The sequence below is a fragment of the Megascapheus bottae genome, chromosome 2 (assembly GCF_031878675.1).
Source record: "Megascapheus bottae isolate mThoBot1 chromosome 2, mThoBot2.hap1, whole genome shotgun sequence".
In the NCBI taxonomy this organism is placed as follows: domain Eukaryota; kingdom Metazoa; phylum Chordata; class Mammalia; order Rodentia; family Geomyidae; genus Megascapheus; species Megascapheus bottae.
This window is the reverse complement of record NC_143510.1, coordinates 57,227,200-57,246,512: the sequence shown is the minus strand read 5'-3', so window position 1 is coordinate 57,246,512 and position 19,313 is coordinate 57,227,200. Positions and strand designations below refer to the sequence as shown.

The following is a 19,313-nucleotide window of genomic DNA, read 5'->3' as shown; positions in this document are numbered from 1 at the left end:
TGCACACATTATTTCACAGAAACTGGATAAAATTGAGAATACTTGGTTCTCAGAGATGAGAAGAGCTGGGAAGGCTGAGTAATCCTCACAAGTACACACAGCTTTGAACAAGCATCTGACACCTTCATCCTCATTGCCACCCACCCCATGCCACATCACCATTTTCCTCCTGATCAGTCCCTATACTATTTATTTTACCAGTGTTTACAGATACTACAATGTAATAAATATATTCATAAGGGTAAATACCATTAGAGAGGAAGGAGAAACATTCTAGGTATTAGGCAAATGGTCATAATTTTTCTCAACCATAAATTATAGAAGTGTGTGTATATGTATGTAAATATGTGATAATGAGACATTAGATAATGAGGCATTTTATGTTGATATATTTCACAGTTTTATGCAGACTGCTTGAAACATAAGACAAGAATGATGATGGAAAATTAAAATATTCCAGCCTCTCCTTTGTGCTTCACACTCTGTGAGGTAGGATCAAGAACTGTCCTTGCTTAGCAGTTCAGGACACAGGCACTAAAATCCAGTAACTTGTCTAAATCACCCATCTAATAGGCTAGAATAGCTGGCTCAAAGAGTGCTCTGGATCAACACCATATAATGCAATGTATAGACTGGTGTTTTTTGTTTTTTGCTTTTGTTTTTGTTTTTGCCAGTCCTGGGCTTGAACTCAGGTCCTGAGCACTGTCCTTGGACTTTCTCAAGGATAGAACTCTACCACTTGAGCCTCAGCACCACTTCCGTCTTTTTTTTTTTTTAATGTATGTGGAACCCAGAAATCAAACCCAGGCCTTCGTGCATGCTAGGCAAGCACTCTACCACTAGGCTAGACTCTGGCCCTATAAATTGTTTTTTAATCTATGTTTGCTTTTACTGGAGCTTGACCTCAGGGCCTGAAGCTTGCATAGGTTTTTCACTCAAGGTTATCACTCTACCAGTTGAGTGACATCTCTGTGTTTAGCTTTTTTCTAATTAACTGGAAATGAGCCTCTTACATTTGTCTTTCTGAGCTTGATTCAAACCTTGATTCTCAGATTCCAGCCTCCTGAGTAGCTAGGATTACGGGCATAAGCCACTGGTGCCTGGCTAATGTATAAACTCTTAAAAATATAATTTTAGGTGAGTTTATAATGAGCTAAATCATTTTAACTATATGTGTCTATTCTATTATCAGTTCACTTAATTTTATACTATGTTTTTGAAACATTTTTAATTGGTAGGTTCTTGAAAGTGACTTAATGCCTGTAATTTCCCTAGAAATTTATCTAGAAATATTTATGGTGTCTTTTTCTGCTCATTAAAGTAGATAACAACTTTGGTATAAAAAAAGAAAGAGAACAAAACATTATAGAAATGCTCAAAAGACTGTTATGGTCCTTTGTAAATTTAACCTCTTTCCCCTGTCTTAGATGATCATCCTTAACACCCACCAATAATTAGTTCTAAGCTTTCAGCAAGGCACATTTACAGTGCCCAGTAAGTGCAGCCACTTAAGACTTTTCCAGCAATGACAGCAGGTAGACCACTCCCAAACAGAGCTGGTCACTGTGGTACATAGCCCATCAAGGGCTTTTATTTGCCTTCATCCTTCAGCCAACTCCCCTTCCCCAGGAAGGGGATGAACACCTACAGGCCTGCTCTGCTCCTATTACCTGTATCTAGGTAACCTCTGGCATTTGCTGTAACTGTCCTACAGAAGACGGAAAGGAGACCAAGTGTGGAGAGATGCATGGAGTAGTAGGAAGAGAGAGGAGGAGGAGGAGGAGGAGGAGGAGGAGACAGCAAGAGCAGCCAGACCAAGAAAAGCTCTGCACTCTTCAATTCAAATGCAGAAAGCCATTTTCTCTTGCAGGGAAACAGGTTCTCAAGACACTCCCACAGCAAAATCTCCCAACATAGTCAACTGAGATTCAATCCATCCAAAAAAAATATTCTTTATCACTTACTATGGACTGGATGCTAAGAATATAAAGATAAACTAAGTAGACACATTTTCTTCTCTTTTCCTCTTCTAGTTCGTCTTTTAGTTTTCTTTTTTCACCCCAAGATGGCTTTAAATTCTGAACCTTTCTGCCTCCATCTTTTAAGTGTTGGGATTATAGGCGTACACCACGATACTCAGATAGGCATGTTTGCTAACTCATAGTGAAAAGACAGATATTACTTAAATTGCCATCTGAATTGAATGAAATAGAAAATTAAAACTGCAGTAACCGTTCAGAAGGGAAGTCAAGTGGTACTATGAAAAGGATCTCACGTAGATGATTTATTTTGTCATTTGCTATGACTGGGAAGGAACTTCATAATATTAAAACAACTCTCATTTGATTTCTTACAAAACTCAGTAAATAAAGGGGAGTGTTGTGCCCTTGAGATGCATGATGTCCAGTTACAGAAAAACCTGTCAGACTGTGACAGACTTGATTTTATAGAGTCAGGGCCCTCGGCAAGGCTGGGCACTTTGAATTTGCCCACCTGTCAGCTACAGCTTTTGATACTGATAAATAACAAAGCAGAGAGGGATCAAAGAGCAGAAAGGCATAGCAAATAAAGAATCAGGCCATTTAAAAAGCTGGTGTGTTTTGCATAACATCAGAGAAGACAGAGCTGCTTGTACTAAAATGACAGTTTAAGTAAACATACACTGCTATCAAAATACCCAGGGCTTAGAACTAAGGTAAAGGCCCCAAAACAGCCAGCACTACCTCTGCTTCTCAAGATGACATTGAGTGATCTCCCCCTTAAAGAAAAACTCCTCCAACCATGAATGTAAGAGACAATGTATGACTGTTCTGCTGATTCACCAGAGAAGGAATATGATTTACATGTTATAATGATTATGATATGAAATATCAATACGCCCAGGAACAATTAGTTCTGATGGCTGTTTCCATTTGTTTGAACATCCTATAGAGAGTTTTAAAAGGTGCAAAAGATAGTAATCTATGGGTAGACATTTTGATTTCACAAAGATGACATCAAGTTGTTAGGCCAAAAGAAAAACAGAAAAAACAGCCACAATGACCCCATATGGCTTTTGCCAAGAGAACAGGACTTTTTAGATGAGCTGTGTTACTGGAAGGCTAACATCACCTCTAAATTTCCATTCATATACTAACCTCAAGAGTAGACCAGGTTCAGGGTGGTTTTGTTGGATGGTTTATCCAACCACTATAATGCATTCTGAAAATCAGCTCTGTTTGGTACCACATGCTTTCTCCTCAGCAACTCACATTCTTCAAGTAAATCTATTCCATTATATTCACATTCAAAGGCAACCTTTCAGTCAAGTGAACAATCAATTCACTATCATACATTCCCTAATAATATCAGGATTTCAAGTCAGAGAAGTTGGTGCACTCTGTTGGCAAGTGCAAAGCAGGCCTGGCTTACCCAGAAGTTAAGGCAGTTGTGCCAGGAATGGCTGCTGGAGGGGCTGGGACTTAACCAGAAACCTGACCTGGCGACAGCCTGGGGCCTCCCAAGCTGTCCAGAGCCAGACTAAATAATTAGGAGTGCGAGAGTATATTAAGACTTAGGCAGACATTCCTGCTGAACAATTTGGAGGGAAGGGGAAGAGACAACCAGATGCCATACTTTAACAATCTAATATCAGGAAAGAAATAGGTAACAGCTAGGGTCAGGACTGCCTTGCTGTGGAGACGGTCTAAATGGAGAACATCTGAAAAGAACCAGAGTCAGAAGCTATAGAGAAAGCATTAACGTGATGTAATAACGGCCAGGCTTCTTCCCTGAACTCTGGGTTGCGTTAAGTGTACCATGCTGTCAGGTGGGATAGTTTTCACCATCACCAAGATTCCCTCTGTATCCCCATCAGGGAGTGGACCTTAGACTCAATTATTCTAAAGTCAATGTGGTTGAACTAGACTACATTTGGCAGCTTCCTACTTTGCTGAAAGAGAAAGTGAGTATACTAAGTCTTCTGTATAGGATAAGTAGAATCTACTTTGATTTTCCCTGTAGAAAGCAAGTAAGGGCATGGCCCCAGTCACGTTTGAACAAGAGGCATGATCCAATGGCAAGAAACTCTGTTAAGAGTAAGAAAACATTGTTGGTTTGTCAAGATTTATGGCAAGTCCTACTCTTCCCAATTCAAGCTAAGTTAAGCAAAAGCAGCAACTCGTTATTTTGCACAATTAGCAAATCCAGTGATAATTTCTGCCTCAAGTGTAACTGAAGAAAAGCGTTCTTGACTGCCATTTTGGAGTACTGTTTCTCTAGGTTAACTGGCTTATCAAGTGAGCCTTTCCTACTCATATAATAAAAAAATGGATACCCATTCTGTAATTGCACTGCTAGAATTCAGCTGGCATTGACATTAACATTCAAAGAATGACTTAGAACTGGGGGCAGTCTCAGGCCAGTTCCTGAAACATTCATTATGACCATTTTTTCCCAGAATTATGGTATATAACTTCCACGGACAGTGAGAAGCTAATTAATGGCTTCAACAAAATGGAAGCACAGGCCTCTCTCCTGTGGTAGCTAGCAGGCAAAGCCAACACTACTGGGTTGTTCTGAAAGGCTGCAGTGAGTGATTAGAATCAGTGGCAGTGGTTGAGGTGAGACTAGCTGCCCAGCTGTCAGCAGTGACAGGCCAGAGGCAGCATTCCCAGCGACACTGAGCAGTGAAAGAGAAAAGCAATCCACAGTGAAATCTCTTTTATGTTAAACTCCATTGCCAGACATGAACTCTCACTTCACAGGTCACAAGGTTCACAAGCCACAGTCTAGTGTAGGATTGTTTCCTAGGAAGTTAACATGGCTACTGAAGACCTTCAATGGAAGCAATGAGTTCTGCCAAACCAAAGGGAAGAGCAAGAAAGAACAATTAAGCATGCTTCTGAACCATTGAATCATTTGCCTAAATCCTTTTTCTCTTTTACATTTCTCAGACAAAATTAGTACCTGTCAACAAAAGGGAATATGTTTGAACTTTTCAGGAATGCATAAATATTTCATGAGGTTCCTTTTCTAATTGTACAAGATCAAACAAAGAAAAAGACAGCTAAATCAAGATCTAAGATAATAAGTTAAAAATGATTTCCCTTCGAGCTAAATCTCCAAAGAGAGCTTGTATTTTTTGATTGTTTATTTCTACTTTCAGACATTACCTAGATTTTAAAACAATGATCACATAGGTTAGAAAAGCCAATTTTGTTTGTTGTCCTTAATGTACCATGTTATCTCTCATCTCTTTTGCTGTCCCTTGGTTATGTCATATTGTTACAGTATCTCCCTTTGTTATCTGATATATTGGATATATTTGTATTTGGCTATTTGAAATTGGATAGGGAAGGGGGAAAACAAGATAAGGGGTGAAGGTGGGGGGGAGGGAAATGGGGACCAAGACATGAGAAAGGGTATCAATGCATGTGAATTAATGCACCTTCTATCTGGCAAATATAATGTAACCCTTCTATTAATTACAATAAAAATATATGAAAAAAGTAAAGCCAATTTTGTGTGAATATTATTTGTGAGCCTGACATACTAAAATTATTCCATATGCATTGAGGAACTACTCTGTGACAACATTTGGGAACCCTCTGAACTAAGTGTTTCCCTATATTTGCACTCGCAAATTTGCCTCCATGTCTGTAGGACATGACTATCCCTCTGTGATACCTGATGACGGGACAAACAGTTTGTATTTGACAGTTTGGATTTCTCTTCATGAGAAATTATGTGCATTAAAGCACATAAACTAGCACTTCAACTAGGAGACCACATTATAGTTCAGATCTGAAATGCCTCCCCAAAAGCTCATGCATTAGAAACTCCATCTCATGCAGCCAGGAAAGGTGGCACCTGTCTATACTCCTGGCTATAGTGGAAGCACAAGTAGGAGGATCCCAGTCCAGGGCCAGTCCCAGGCAAAAAGTATTAAGAATCCAAGAAATAACTAACACAAAAAAGAGTGGAGGTCATGCCTCAGGTGGTAGAGAACAAGCTGAGCAAGTAAGAGACGCTGAGTTCAACCTCCAGTATTGTCGTATTGTCCTCTAAACCCCCAAACTTAATAACATGACACTATTAGAGAGTATCAAAAATCTTTAAAAGACAGGGCCTGGTAAGGGGTTTTAGGTCATTTGGAGACATGCTTTCAAAAGGAATGCTGGAACCACAATGCCTCCTCTTTCTTATTTTGTTATCCATCCATGATGAGTTGAGCAGCTTCCCTGTCTCTCTCACAGCTATATGTTTCCTCAGCATAAGCCAATTATGCCAATCAACCATGCACTGAAACCTCCAAAATTAAGCCAAAATTACCCTTTCTTTATAAAGTTGTTTTCTCAGGCATTTTGATATAGTGATAGAAAGCTTACTAGCATAGCACAACCCATAGAGCCAGAGAAAAGAGTCTACAATAATATTAAAGTACTTCATATGCATGTATTAAAATAGAATAATAGAATCAATTAAAATTATTTTAATAGGGTAAAAAGGAATAATGAAGAGCTATATCAAAGTGTGTGTATATATGTAGGCATATACATAAAATTCATGGAAATAGCACCATGAAACCCTTTATACAATTAATATTCACCAATTTGAAAAAAGAAATCAATGAAAATTTAGATGCTGTACAAAAAGAGCAAAACCCAGAGACGTAGCAAGTAGCATGAAATTTGAACTTTGCAGTTTCTGGATCAGGTAACTTATCCCTATAATTATTACTCTTTTCCTACTAGAAAAGAAACCAGTATATTCTGTTTTTTATCTAAACTCAATGGAATGAGCTTCTGTTCTGATTATAAAGTCATCCCAGCTTGATGAAGCACTACTGTTCTTTGTCCATTATGAAATTGTTTAGTAGGAAATTAATGAATGAAGGACAATGATAGCAAATGTGCAAGATTTGTAAAAATGTAATCCTCTTTTAGGAAAGACAATTTTATTTAAAATAGATATCTTAAGTTAAATTCAAATGTATGTGGCAGTCAGGTAGCAAGAAACAATGTGTGTTGGTGTAAGACAGTAATTCCAGGACACAAGAAACAGAAGCAGGACGTTCAGAATTGAATTCAATCCAGCCTAGGCTATAGCAAATCCTGTCTCAAGATTAGAAGATTAGAGGAGATGAAAATAGGTTGGAGATAGGAGAAAACAAGGCAGGACCCAAGTTGTTTCCTTTACCTATGTGTGTCCTTCCCCTGTATGGTTTTATGTGATTCTCAATGAAAGATAAAATGTTTGATGAAACTAAAATTTTAAAGATGAGAAAGTGTGGTTATAGACTAACCTTGAAATGAACACAAAAACAGTAACTGGACAAGCCAAGGTCTGGCCTTATATATTCTAGAAGAGGATATCACTGGGACATGCAAGAATTCCTGAGGCTCTAGTCAGAGTGGGAGAAGATCTTCACTAACCATACAACAGACAAAGGCCTCATATGTAAAATATATGTACAGCTAAAAAAATTAATTTCTCCAAAACAAATCTTCAAAGAAACAACCATCCCATTAAAAAATGGGCCGAAGACTTAGAGAGTCTTCTCTGAAGAAGAAATAAAAATGGCCTATAGACACATGAAGAAATGCTCGACATCTCTGGCCATAAAAGAAATGTAAATCAAAACAACTCTAAGATTCTACCTTATTCCAGTTAGAAGGGCCAGGATCAAGAAATCTAATCACAACAGATGCTGGTGGGGATGTGGCCAGGAGGGATCACTACTGCACTGTTGGCGGGAGTGTAAACTCATTCAATCACTATGGAAAGCAGTTTGGCAGTTCCTCAAAGGACTAAACATAGAGCCCCCCTATGACACAGCAATTCCACTACTTAGCATTTTCCCAATTGTCCAGAAACAAGGACATACTAAAGCCACTAGCACAATGATGTTCATTGCAGCACTATTTACCATAGCAAAGATAGTGAACCAACCCAGATGCCCCTCAGTAGATGATTGGATCAAGAAGATGTGGTACTTATACACAATGGAATTCTATGCTGCTATCAGAAATGATGACATCGCCCCATTTGGATGGGTTTGTAAGGAAATGGAAAGACTTGGGAAAAAAATCATATTAATTGAAGTAAGTCAGACCCAATGGAACATAGGTTCTATGGTTTCCCCCATTTCTAATAATTAGTACACACCTAGGACTCTCCTAGTGGAGGAGTACAATAATGCAAAACTTAGATACATAAGGCCATATACGATGAGGCTAAATGAAAGGATTTCTAGGATATAGAAACAAGAGCTTTATAGTGTATGATTGCTGTTCTTAATGTACTATGTTATTTCTCTTCTGTTTTGTTGCCCTTTGGTTAATCTCAATTGTTACAGTATCTGACTTTGTTACCTGCCATATTATGTATATATATATATATGTATGTATTTGTTAATTTGAAATAGGCAAGGGAAGGGGGAAAACAAGATGATTGAAAGGAGGTATGGGGAGGAAAATGGGGACCAAAACATGAGAAGGGGTATCAATGTGTGAGAAGTAATATACTTTCTCTCGGTAGAACATAACTGTAACCCCTCTATACATTACAATAAAAAATGAAAAAAAGAATTCCCAAAGCTCTGAAAATATGAAGAATTTGAGACATGATGAGAGTACAGCAACAAAGTGGGAATATGTGAGTTGACACATGGTATGTTAGCATGTAATACATGCTGGATGTTATTTATATAAGGATGTGAGAGGACAAACACCACTCATTACCTGAAAGAAAAGATTTAAAAAAAATAGAGGTGACTACATCTGGCCTGAATCCCAAAGGATTCTCCCTTTGGGAAAGAAGGGGTAAGCCCTTGACTAGCTTTCCAATTTCCATGTCAATCTCAGGAACTTGAAAACCAGGACCAAAAAAGTTGTTTAAGGGTTTCACAAAATAGGAAAACTCAAAAAGTGGAAAATCAGCAAAAGTTTATTTGTTACAGCAGGACAAATAAGAGAGAAATAGCATCGAAAGGAGAGAAAGAGGGAGAAATAGAAAGGAGAAAGAGGCATCCCTGGCATGCACTGGGGATGAGCAGACAAGGTCAAGAAAAGAGTCCTCGTCCAGGTGCATTCATGCCCTCTGAATTCCGAGATTACCTCATGTCTCTCCCACTACCTGGGGCTTTTCACCTGGCAACCCCACATCATCTTGCTAAATTTCCAAGCATGGAGCCAGTGTGTTTAGGGTAGATCTGTTACCCCACACGCAGCTAAAATGGGTGTTATTATTACTACTCAAAACCCAAAACAAGGGGCTTAAAATGAGCTTGTTATCATTCAAAGATAGACATGAACACAAAGGGTGCAACATTTTGGGCATTCACCTCTAGTCAAAGAATCCATTCACCAGGCATACCTGAGTCTCCTCACTCACACAAGGAGATTGGAACACAAGATCCAAAAAGAAGACAGAGGTCATGGAAAGAACATTTGCTGTGCTCAGTAAATTTTCAGCTTTACTTCCTGGTTGTATTCATTCCTGAACCTATTCTTTTAAATATTTTTATAATATTTCTAATTTCCCTGTGACCTCATAGTGTTTTACTCTGCTTCACTAGCTAGTCTCCTTCCTTTGGCCCTTGCTGATTTTCAGGATAGTCCTAAACAAAAAGACCCTTTGAAAACATCAGCCAGACCACATTCCTCTTGTGTTTATAATCCCCCAAGGGCTTGCTGTCTTACACAGAGTACAGGCCAAATTCCTTACTGAACATGTAAAGCCCTTTCATCTACCCCTGTTGACTCCATGCTCACCTTCTCTGTCTCTGCTTGGGCTGTTAACAACCACACTGGCTGTCTCAGATTTCCTTCAGCATTCCTGGCCTGGTCTCAGTACCCTTGTACTTGCTGTTCTCTCTACCTGAACTGTTCATCTCCAAATATCTGCATGGTTGGAACCTTGAGTTCTTTCCAGATCCATGCAGATTATTTTCATTGATGCTTTTCTGGACTCCATTGTCTAAACTTTTAGTCCCTTTTCCTGACATGTCCTATTAACACTGCTGTGCTTCCTCCCCTAGCCCCTTTATTACTGATTACTACCTAACATATAAAATCTTTGTTTGGTTACATTTATGTTGTTAGTCTTTTACATTAAAAATATGGGTTCCATGTGAGCAGAAATGACTGTCTGTGTGAGGTTACTGCTGTTTCTCAGAATCTAGTACCGTGCCTCTTGGTTGAAGCTTATATTAAATGATTGAAGTAAGCATATTGCATGAATGGACGGAAATGTTACAACCAAACCATTTTGATACTCTACACTAATTAAGAAAGAGAGAAAATGAGATCATATGCTATAGTTCTCTGTTCATGGACTAAGAAATTAATGCATAAGAATACTGAAGCTGCCAATACCAGTAGGACCAATACTAGAACACCGTCCCTACCTCTCAACACCCAGTCCTTTCCATACTAACAGAATGCTTTCCAATATTAAATTAAGAATGCTCCTTCCTTCAATGGGAAAAATCTCTGGCAATCAATAAATGACACTTTCCCTAAAATTGACTCTACTCAAACATTTACATTATCATTTTGCATCTGTTTATGTGCATTAAAATAAAAACATAAATTATCATTGAAGTATTTTATGGAAGACTAAAAAACGCAGAAACCCCTAAAAGTTCATCAATAGAAAATCAATTAAGGTAGTCACAGTGTCTCATGACTATAATCCTAGCTACTCAGGAGGCTAAGATCTGAGGATCACGGTTCAAAGTCAGCCTGGGCACTAAAAAACATGAGACTCTTATCTCCAATTAACCACCAGAAAACAGAAAGTGGCACTGTGACTAAAGGGGTAGTGCAGTAGCCTTGAGCTGAAGAGCTCAGGCACAATGCCCAGGCCCAGAGTTCAAGTCCAGTGACTGACAAAAAAAATCAATTAAATGAATTGCTTTACACCATATAATGTAGTATTTCAGTAAACACAAGAGATTGAAGTAGATAAGAAAGTACTGTTTAGATAGCATATCTCCAAGATGAGTCACATATCCTCCAATATTTCCATAATCACAAAGTACTCTGGAAACTAAAGGGCATTTGTTTTGTGAGACTTATTTGATAAAAACACCTAAAAAGTTAGAACTTCAATGTAATCATTTACCTATTCAGGAATTAGTGAAGCAACTGATTGTACCCATATTCCAGCCCACTTGGCAGCAAATATGTGTAAAGTTCTAGTTTATCTTGCTTAGTGTGAGTAGAATACTCATGTCCTCTAGTGGGTGGGGGAAAAATCCCTTCTTTATTGTTTATTTTGTTACTGATATTAAGTTAAGACTAATTTTCCTTTTCTCTTAACTTGACAGACAGGCTATGTGTGGAGGCATCCTTGATGAAGATGGAGAATAAACAGAGTTAGAGGAGTTTTTCTCTTTTTCCTTTCAGAAGTCCGATGCAGGAAAACGTAATTTATTTTCATATGAGATGGCCCTCAGACCCCACCAGGAATTTTGTGGAATATTTGCTGCATGCACTATATTACTGCCCTGAACCCCAAGGTTCTGAATTCCCAATGAGGATTTCTAACCTACACTGACTGAGCAAACAAGATGAATAATGTCTGTGGGAAGATCCAATTTACATCATTTAGAAAGACACATTGATATATGCCTTGAAATCTGAAAGGTATGTGTACTTTTCATAAGGAATTTGCAGTGTTTTTCTCTAAGGAATGGGTAGGAGATGTGCAGAGCCCATCACAGGAAGCACCTCTTCTCTCTGGGCCTCAGCAGCAGCAGCCTAGCTCATAGGATGATTCAGCCTCACGTACTTTGCATCCCTACGTGGTCTCAACTGAAGTCTTCATGTGTAGAGTAAGACACTTAACCTTGACCCCATCTTAAGTCACATCCTCTGGGGATGGGGTCGGGGAGGAAGGTGCAGAATGGTCACCTTTTGAGTGACATTGCAGACAATATTTCCCCCAAGGAAGGGAGTGCTGGAGCTGGTATAGACAGTCCAGGAATGAGCTGATGGACAAACAGCACATATCACCCACACATAGGAGAAAATCTGACTTGACTCTGTACCTGCTGCTAACCATCCTGTGTGTTCCTGGTCAAATCTCCTGCACCTTTTGAATTTTGTTTTTTCTCCAAGGAGAGAGGAGGACTGACTTCTTGGCTCTTACAGGTCCAGCTTTTGTCTAATGGACTTCAGACAGTATCTCCCAGATTGAGAAGTGCATATGTACCACGAAGGAATCTTATAAAAATCATAAATTCTGATTCAGTTATTCTAGGATGACCTACATACACAAGTAAGTGATGCAGAAATGCCTGGTTAAGAGAATAAACTTTCAGTTTTGAAAGAGAACCAAAGTAAGCAAACTCTGAGTTTTAAGTTGTATACTTTAGAATAGTGATACTGCTGCTCATACCATACTAGGTGACCCAGTCTACTACATACATTGAAAATAGAAAGTGGACACAGCTGTTAACGGAGTTTGTCCATTGTTGAACAAGTGGTTTTGATTTATCATTAATCTAATCAGTAAATCAACTGATTACAAGGCTACTGAGGCTCTGAAGTGCTTCAACTGAATTTGTAGTTGATAAGCAAAGATGTAAAAAGTTCTCATGACTTACATAATTAATATAAACGTCACAAAATATTTTGAGATGTAGATTCAATCAATTTTCCAATCATATCAGGACATTAAGCAATAGAATTTAGTTCAGAAGTTCCCAAGGGAAAGGCTCTAGATTTTCACATATGGCTATTCAGTTAAGGACACAGGTGCATTTCAATAAATTATTTATCATAATGGAACTGAGGTTCTATAAAGTGAGTTGAGCACAGCACTAAAATTAACAGAATGAGTTTATCTAAGGTTATACTTACATTAGGAATCAAATACCCCTCTGATCAATTTGATGACGTAAAATGTACACTGGGTTTAATTTGAGAAGTATGCTTGTGTCAGATGTCTTCCAAATTATACTTTCAGACTAGAAACCGCATCAGAAACCTGAGATGGCTGAGACATTAATTACCTCAAATCAAACATTCCTCTCCTCTGCCATTTTCCTTTACTCTCTATCTTCTCAGTGGCTTGTTTTAGGGGCACAGGAAACTACAAGAGGTTTTGAATATTGCAGTTCACCTAAAAGACATGAAATAGCTGTTTTTAACCTGAAAAGACATCACTTTGTCCTGTGCAGAAAGCTTAGAACTTCAGTTGTCATGTGATCCTATACAGACAGAGCCACCCATAACTATAAAGTATATGTTTCTAAGGGGAAAGAGACCAAAAAATAATAATAAATGGGTAGATATTCAGTACCACAGAGAAGTCTGGAAGTGCTCATCTGGGAAAAAGAACTTTTCTCCCTCCAAAGAAACACGACAAACCTTAGAGATAGAGGAAGAATATATTTTAAAACTTGAACTGAAATCAATAAAATGAAAATGGAGAGCTTAATAGAGGAAATAATTAAAACCCAAAGCTTGCTCTTTGAGAGAAATACAATTGATAAGTGTCTATCTAATTGAAACTAAGAAAAAATGCACATTAAATATATCAGGAATGAAAAGTGGACAGAATGCAGCTCAGTGGCCAAGCATTTACCTACCATGTTGGAGTCCCTGGGTTTGATCACTGGCACTGCAAAAAAAAAAAAAAGAAAGAAAAGAAGAGAAAAGAAAAGTAAAGAAAAGATGACAGTAAATTACAAAGACATTAAAGAGATAATAAGGTATGTGTGTCAACTGCTCATTACTGTTACAAACACCCCTAGAAAGAGAAAATATTTTGGCTCACAATTTGAGAGGCTGACCTTGTCTCCTTCTGGACCTCTTGGCCTGTAAGCCTTTTAGACCCAGGGCAGTACATGATGGTGAATGATGAGAGCTGGATGAAGGCAAGGAGCAAAGAGAAAGACAGGAAAGGGCTTGAGTCCCAACTTCCCCTTAAGGCCATACCACCAATAAGGTAACTTCCTCCTACTAGGCCCCACCTTTTCTGGGTTCTATAATTGCTCTTCTCACTCTAGGGTGGGAGATCAAGCCATTAACACATGACCCTTTTGGAGACACCCAAACCACAGAATTCTGCTTCTGATCTTCAAACACTCATATCCCTCACACAATGAAAAGTTGCATTTAGTTTATCTTCAAGAGCCTTATTGTCTTACTTATTCCAGAATTGCTTAAAAGTCCAATTTCAAAGTTTTCACCAAGACTTCTGGCAAACTCTGGGTTGTGTGTTCCTGAACAAATCAAAGTAAAAAAGTGAAGGCATGGTTCAAATGGTAGCAAAAACGTCTGGAATGCAAACCCAGTACTAACACACACACACACACACACACACACACACTCACAATAGTCAAAAGAATAAGTTAAATAATCTCAAGATACAATAACATATAATGTTACAATTTGGTTATGAAATGTTCAGAGAGTAAAGATTTTTATTCCTCAGCTTGTGAACGTAATCAGTCATTGAGAGGTAATTGTATCATGAGGGATTTGACCTAATCAATGGATCCATCCCTTGATTGATTCATAATCTAATGCCATGATTAGGAGGTAGTACAAGTTTGGGACATGATCTGGAAGGGCTATCTTCCTTGCGCATAGCTCCTTTCCATCTTACTGTTTCTGCTGACTGCTACTATGTTCGTAACTAAGCTCCATCAAGCCCTCCTCATCACGACATTTTACCTCACTGTAGACTTAAAAACAATGGAACCAACCATACTTGGACTGAAACCTCTCAAACCTCTTTCTCTACATTGATGCACTGAAGTATTTTGTTATAACCAGAAAAAAAAGGTGATTGCACCAAAGCGTCTAGAACTGTAAGTGATTTTGATAAAGTAGAGGATATAAAAATCAACCCACAAAAGTCAATAGCTTTAAATGAAAGGACCTCTAGGATATAGAAACAAAAGCCATACAATGAGTGATTGTTTTCCTTAATGTACTATGTTATCTCTCATCTCTTTTGCTGTCCCTTGGTTATCTCATATTGTTACAGTATCTCACTTTGTTATCTGATATATTGGATATATTTGTATTTAGTTATTTGAAATTGAATAGGGAAGGGGAGAAAACAAGATGAGGGGTGAAGGTGGGGGGGAGGGAAATGGGGACCAAGACATGAGAAAGGATATCAATGTATGTGAAGTAATGCACCTTCTATCTGGCAAATATAATGTAACCCTTCCATTAATTACAATAAAAATATATGGAAAAAATAAAAATAAAAAATAAAAAAGTCAATAGCTTTTCTGTGTACCAACAATGAACATGATAAAGAAATCAGGAGGGCTGGGAGTTTGGCCTAGTGGTAGAGTGCTTGCCTCTCATGCACGGGTTCCATTCCTCCGTACACATATATAGAAAAGCTGGAAGTGATTTGCAATAGAACAAAATCTTGATACATAAGGACATATAATGTGAAGCTAATTGAAAGGACCTCCAGGATAGTGAAACAAAAGCCATATAATGAATGATTGTTGTCCTTAATGTACTATGTTGTCTCTCATCTCCTTTGCTGTCCCTTGGTTATCTCATATTGGTATAGTATCTCACTTTGTTATCTGATATATTGAATTTATTTGTATTTGGATATTTGAAATTTGATAGGGAAGGGGGGAAAACCAAGACGGGTGGGGGGTGTGGGGAGGGAGGGAAACGGGTACCAAAACATGTGAAAGGGTATCAATGTATGTGAATTAATGCACCTTCTATCTGGCAAATATCATGTAACCCTTTTACTAATTACAATAAAAAAAAATAAAACAGAAAAAAAAAAAGAAAAGCTGGAAGTGGTGATGTGGCTCAAGTGGCAGAGTGCTAGCCTTGAGGAAAAAGCCCAACGACAGTGCTCATGCCCTGAGTTCAAGTCCCAGGACTGGAAAAATTTCTTGGATTGGCAGAATTAACACTGTGAAATGCAATATTCATCAAAGTCTCAATGTCTTTTTAAAAATTATCTTAAGTTATACAAAGCAGTTTCTATTAACAAAGCAGTCTATAATGCATCGTGAGCATTGCTATCCCTTGCAGTATTCTTACCCATCCCTTTCAATCTACTTCCCTTCCCTGACTTTTCTTAATTTTGTATGCTATGCATTCTCTCTAATTCTCTTCACTCATCTGCCCTTTTCTCCTTGACCCCACCCTACTCCTTTGAAGTAAATACTTCATGGTATTTATTTTATTGTCCTTTTTTACTTTACTTTTCTAAAAAAAAAAATGACACTATTTGTGTTCTTCTTCATTGAGAAAAACAATCCAAAAATGCACATGGAACCCCAAAGGTCTTGAATTGTCAAAGCAGTCCTGGGGGGAGGCAGAGTACAGGAAAACAGTGCTGGAAGTATCACAATTCCAGACTGTAAAGTACCACAGACGTACAGAAACAAAAGTGACCTGGTACTTACACACCCAAGAAATATGCCTAAAGGCCATTGGAATTGACTAGAAGGCCCAGAAATAAACTCATATACCTTCAGCCACCTGATATTTGATACGAGAACCAAAAAATACATGATAGGGAAAAAGAAGTTTCTTCAACAAATGGTGTTAGGAAAATAATGTCAGCTGTAGAAGACTAAAATTGTATCCTTGTCTGTCACCTTATACTAATACCAACTCAAATGTATTAAAGACCTCCATGTAAGTCTTGAAACCTGAATGTACTGTAAGCAAGAGTAGGAGATATATTAGAACATATTGGTATAGGCAAAAATTTCTGAGTAGAATCCCAGGGATCCAGAAAATAGAGAAAAATGACAAATGAAATTGCATTAAGCTTAAAAGTTTCTGCACAGAGGACAGAGTTGCAAAGCTAAAAAGACAGAATGGGAGAAGATCTTTGTCAGCCATGTCTGAGAAGGACGTAATATCCAGAATATATGAAGAGCTCAAAAAATAAACACTCAAAGAATCAATAACCCAGTTCCTAAATAGGCAAAGGCAACGTCTCAGGAGAAGTAAAAATAGACAATAGACACATAAAGAAATGTTCAACATTTCTCACCACAAAGGAAATGTAAGCCACATGACACTGAGATTCCATCTGACTCTGGTAAGAATGGCCATCACAAAAATAGATGCAACAGGCTAGGAATTTGGCCTAGTAGTAGAGTGCTTGCCTAGCATGCAAGAAGACCCGGGTTCGATTCCTCAGTACCATATAGATAGAAAAAAGCCTTCTGTGCTGAGCTCTAGCCTTGAGAAAAGTCCAAGGACAGTGCTCAGGCCCTGAGCTCAAGCCCAGGACGGGCAAAAAAAAAAAAAAACAATAGATGCAACAGATACTGGTGGGCTTGTATGTGAAAAGGGAAATCTATTACATTATTAGTGGGACAATCACTTATAGAAGACAGTTTGGAGAACCTTCAAAGCACTCAACCCATAACTACCCAATGATCCAATGATACCACTCATACACGTAATGTGTGTGTATGTATACCACTCATATATAACATTTATTTTAGAATATATGTGCTTATATGATATATAATATTGATTTATAAATATATATTTGTGAATATTTACATAGTATAATAAATATGTTTATGCTTTATACATAAGAAGTAGATTCATATGTTTATAAGTATTTTAAACACTTATATTTATAATATAAGAGTATAGTACAATAAATATATATAATGGAAATATATACAATGGAATTTTACTCATTCATTACAAAAAATAATATTATGTCTTTTTCAGGGAAATGGATGGTCCTGGAAAAAAATTATGTTAAGTGAAGTAAGTGAGGCTCAAAGAGACAAGGAATACATATTTTTTCTCATATGTGGAAGCTAGATCAAACAATTCCCTAAAGTATGGTATATACAAGAAATGATTCCAATGTCTAATTCCTTTACAGTTTTGTAAAATGAATACCAAGAAGCTGGAATATGTGCTGTTGGGAAGAGAGGAAAAGAGAGAAGAAGAATGGGGAACTACAGTTACAATACCCAATGTATATATGTGAAAAAGAAATGAGGTAAATCGAGGGGCTGGTGGGGTTGGAAGAGATGGGGAGAAATTTGAAGAGGATGGCACTGACCAAGATGTATACCCATATAGCACAAATGTGTAACAACAGTGACTCAACCAAACTGTCTCAACTAATTTCCATAAAATGTTGCTCAAACTAAATTAACTGATGACTATTTTTTTAAGACTTCCTACCAGATTTTCTACATAATATGGTTTCTGGAAGCTGCTAAGTTATCTACAAACGGCAATGCTCATATCCTTATGAAATACTTAAATATTTTTTTCTCATGGAAAAAATACTTTTCCTATGAAAAAGGCTGTATAGCTCCCACCTCCTCTTTGTCCTTCCCTTTCTTCTCATCTTCAAGATCTGCTACAATAACCAGAGAAACTATAACAAACTCTAGACAGTTATTTGCTCTGTAGTTGTCTTAAGTAACTGATCTTTTTTCATTGTTGTTTTTCATGTGGTCATGAAAACTGAAAGTTTAGTCTCAATGGGAACATTTACAGTAGGAGTGAAAGAGTGGGCAGAGGCTGGGAAAACGAGTATCTGAGCAATCTTACATAGGAGGGATTTTTCCACAGCCCAGAGCCACAAATATGCCTTTAGGAAACTTCTGTTATTCTGAGATTGGCCAAACCTAAGGTAAGAGCCAGGAAATTCTTCAGCAATGTCATTTTTAGTAACCTGGACATTAAAAGTCTATTGAAGAGCCAGGAGCCTGTGACTCACTCCTGTAATCCTAGGTATTCAGGAGGCTGAGATATGAGGGTAGTGGTTTGAAGCCAGCCTGAGCAGGAAAGTCCGTGAGACTCTTATCTCTAGTTAACCACCAGAAAATTGAAAGTGGAGCTGTGGCTCAAAGTGGTAAAGCAGTAGCTTCTAACAACAACAACAAAAAAAAGCTCAGAGGCAGCTCCTAGGCCCAGAGTTCAAGCCCCATGACTGACTGTCTCTTTCTCTGTCTCTCTCTATCTCTCTCTTTATCTCTTTGTCTTTGTCTCTCTGTCTCTTTATCTCTCTATCTCTTTCTGTCTCTCTCTCCCTCCCTCTCTCTCTGTCTCTCTTTCTCTCTGTCTCTCTCTGTCTCTGTCTCTCTGTCTCTGTCTCTCTGTCTCTCTGTCTCTCTCTCTCTCTCTCTCTCACACACACACACACACACACACACACACACACACTCAAAGTCTATTGAAAAGACTCTAAAGTAAAGACTCCACACTTGTAATCCTAGCTATTCAGGAGGCTGAGAGCTGAGGACTGAAGTTCAAAAACAATCTGAGAAGACAAGTTCATGGGACTTTTATCTTCAGTTAGTTGGCAAAAAGCCTGAAGTTGAG

General features: G+C 38.1%; 1 long non-coding RNA gene across 1 annotated transcript; it reads left to right on the top strand.

The window, feature by feature from the left end:
• The first annotated feature begins 11,336 nt into the window (after window positions 1-11,336).
• On the top strand, window positions 11,337-17,955 carry LOC150067148 (uncharacterized). Its single transcript, XR_016539471.1, has 3 exons — window positions 11,337-11,633; window positions 12,141-12,267; window positions 17,857-17,955. It is a non-coding gene; the product is annotated as an uncharacterized LOC150067148 (long non-coding RNA).
• Window positions 17,956-19,313: the final 1,358 nt, after the last annotated feature.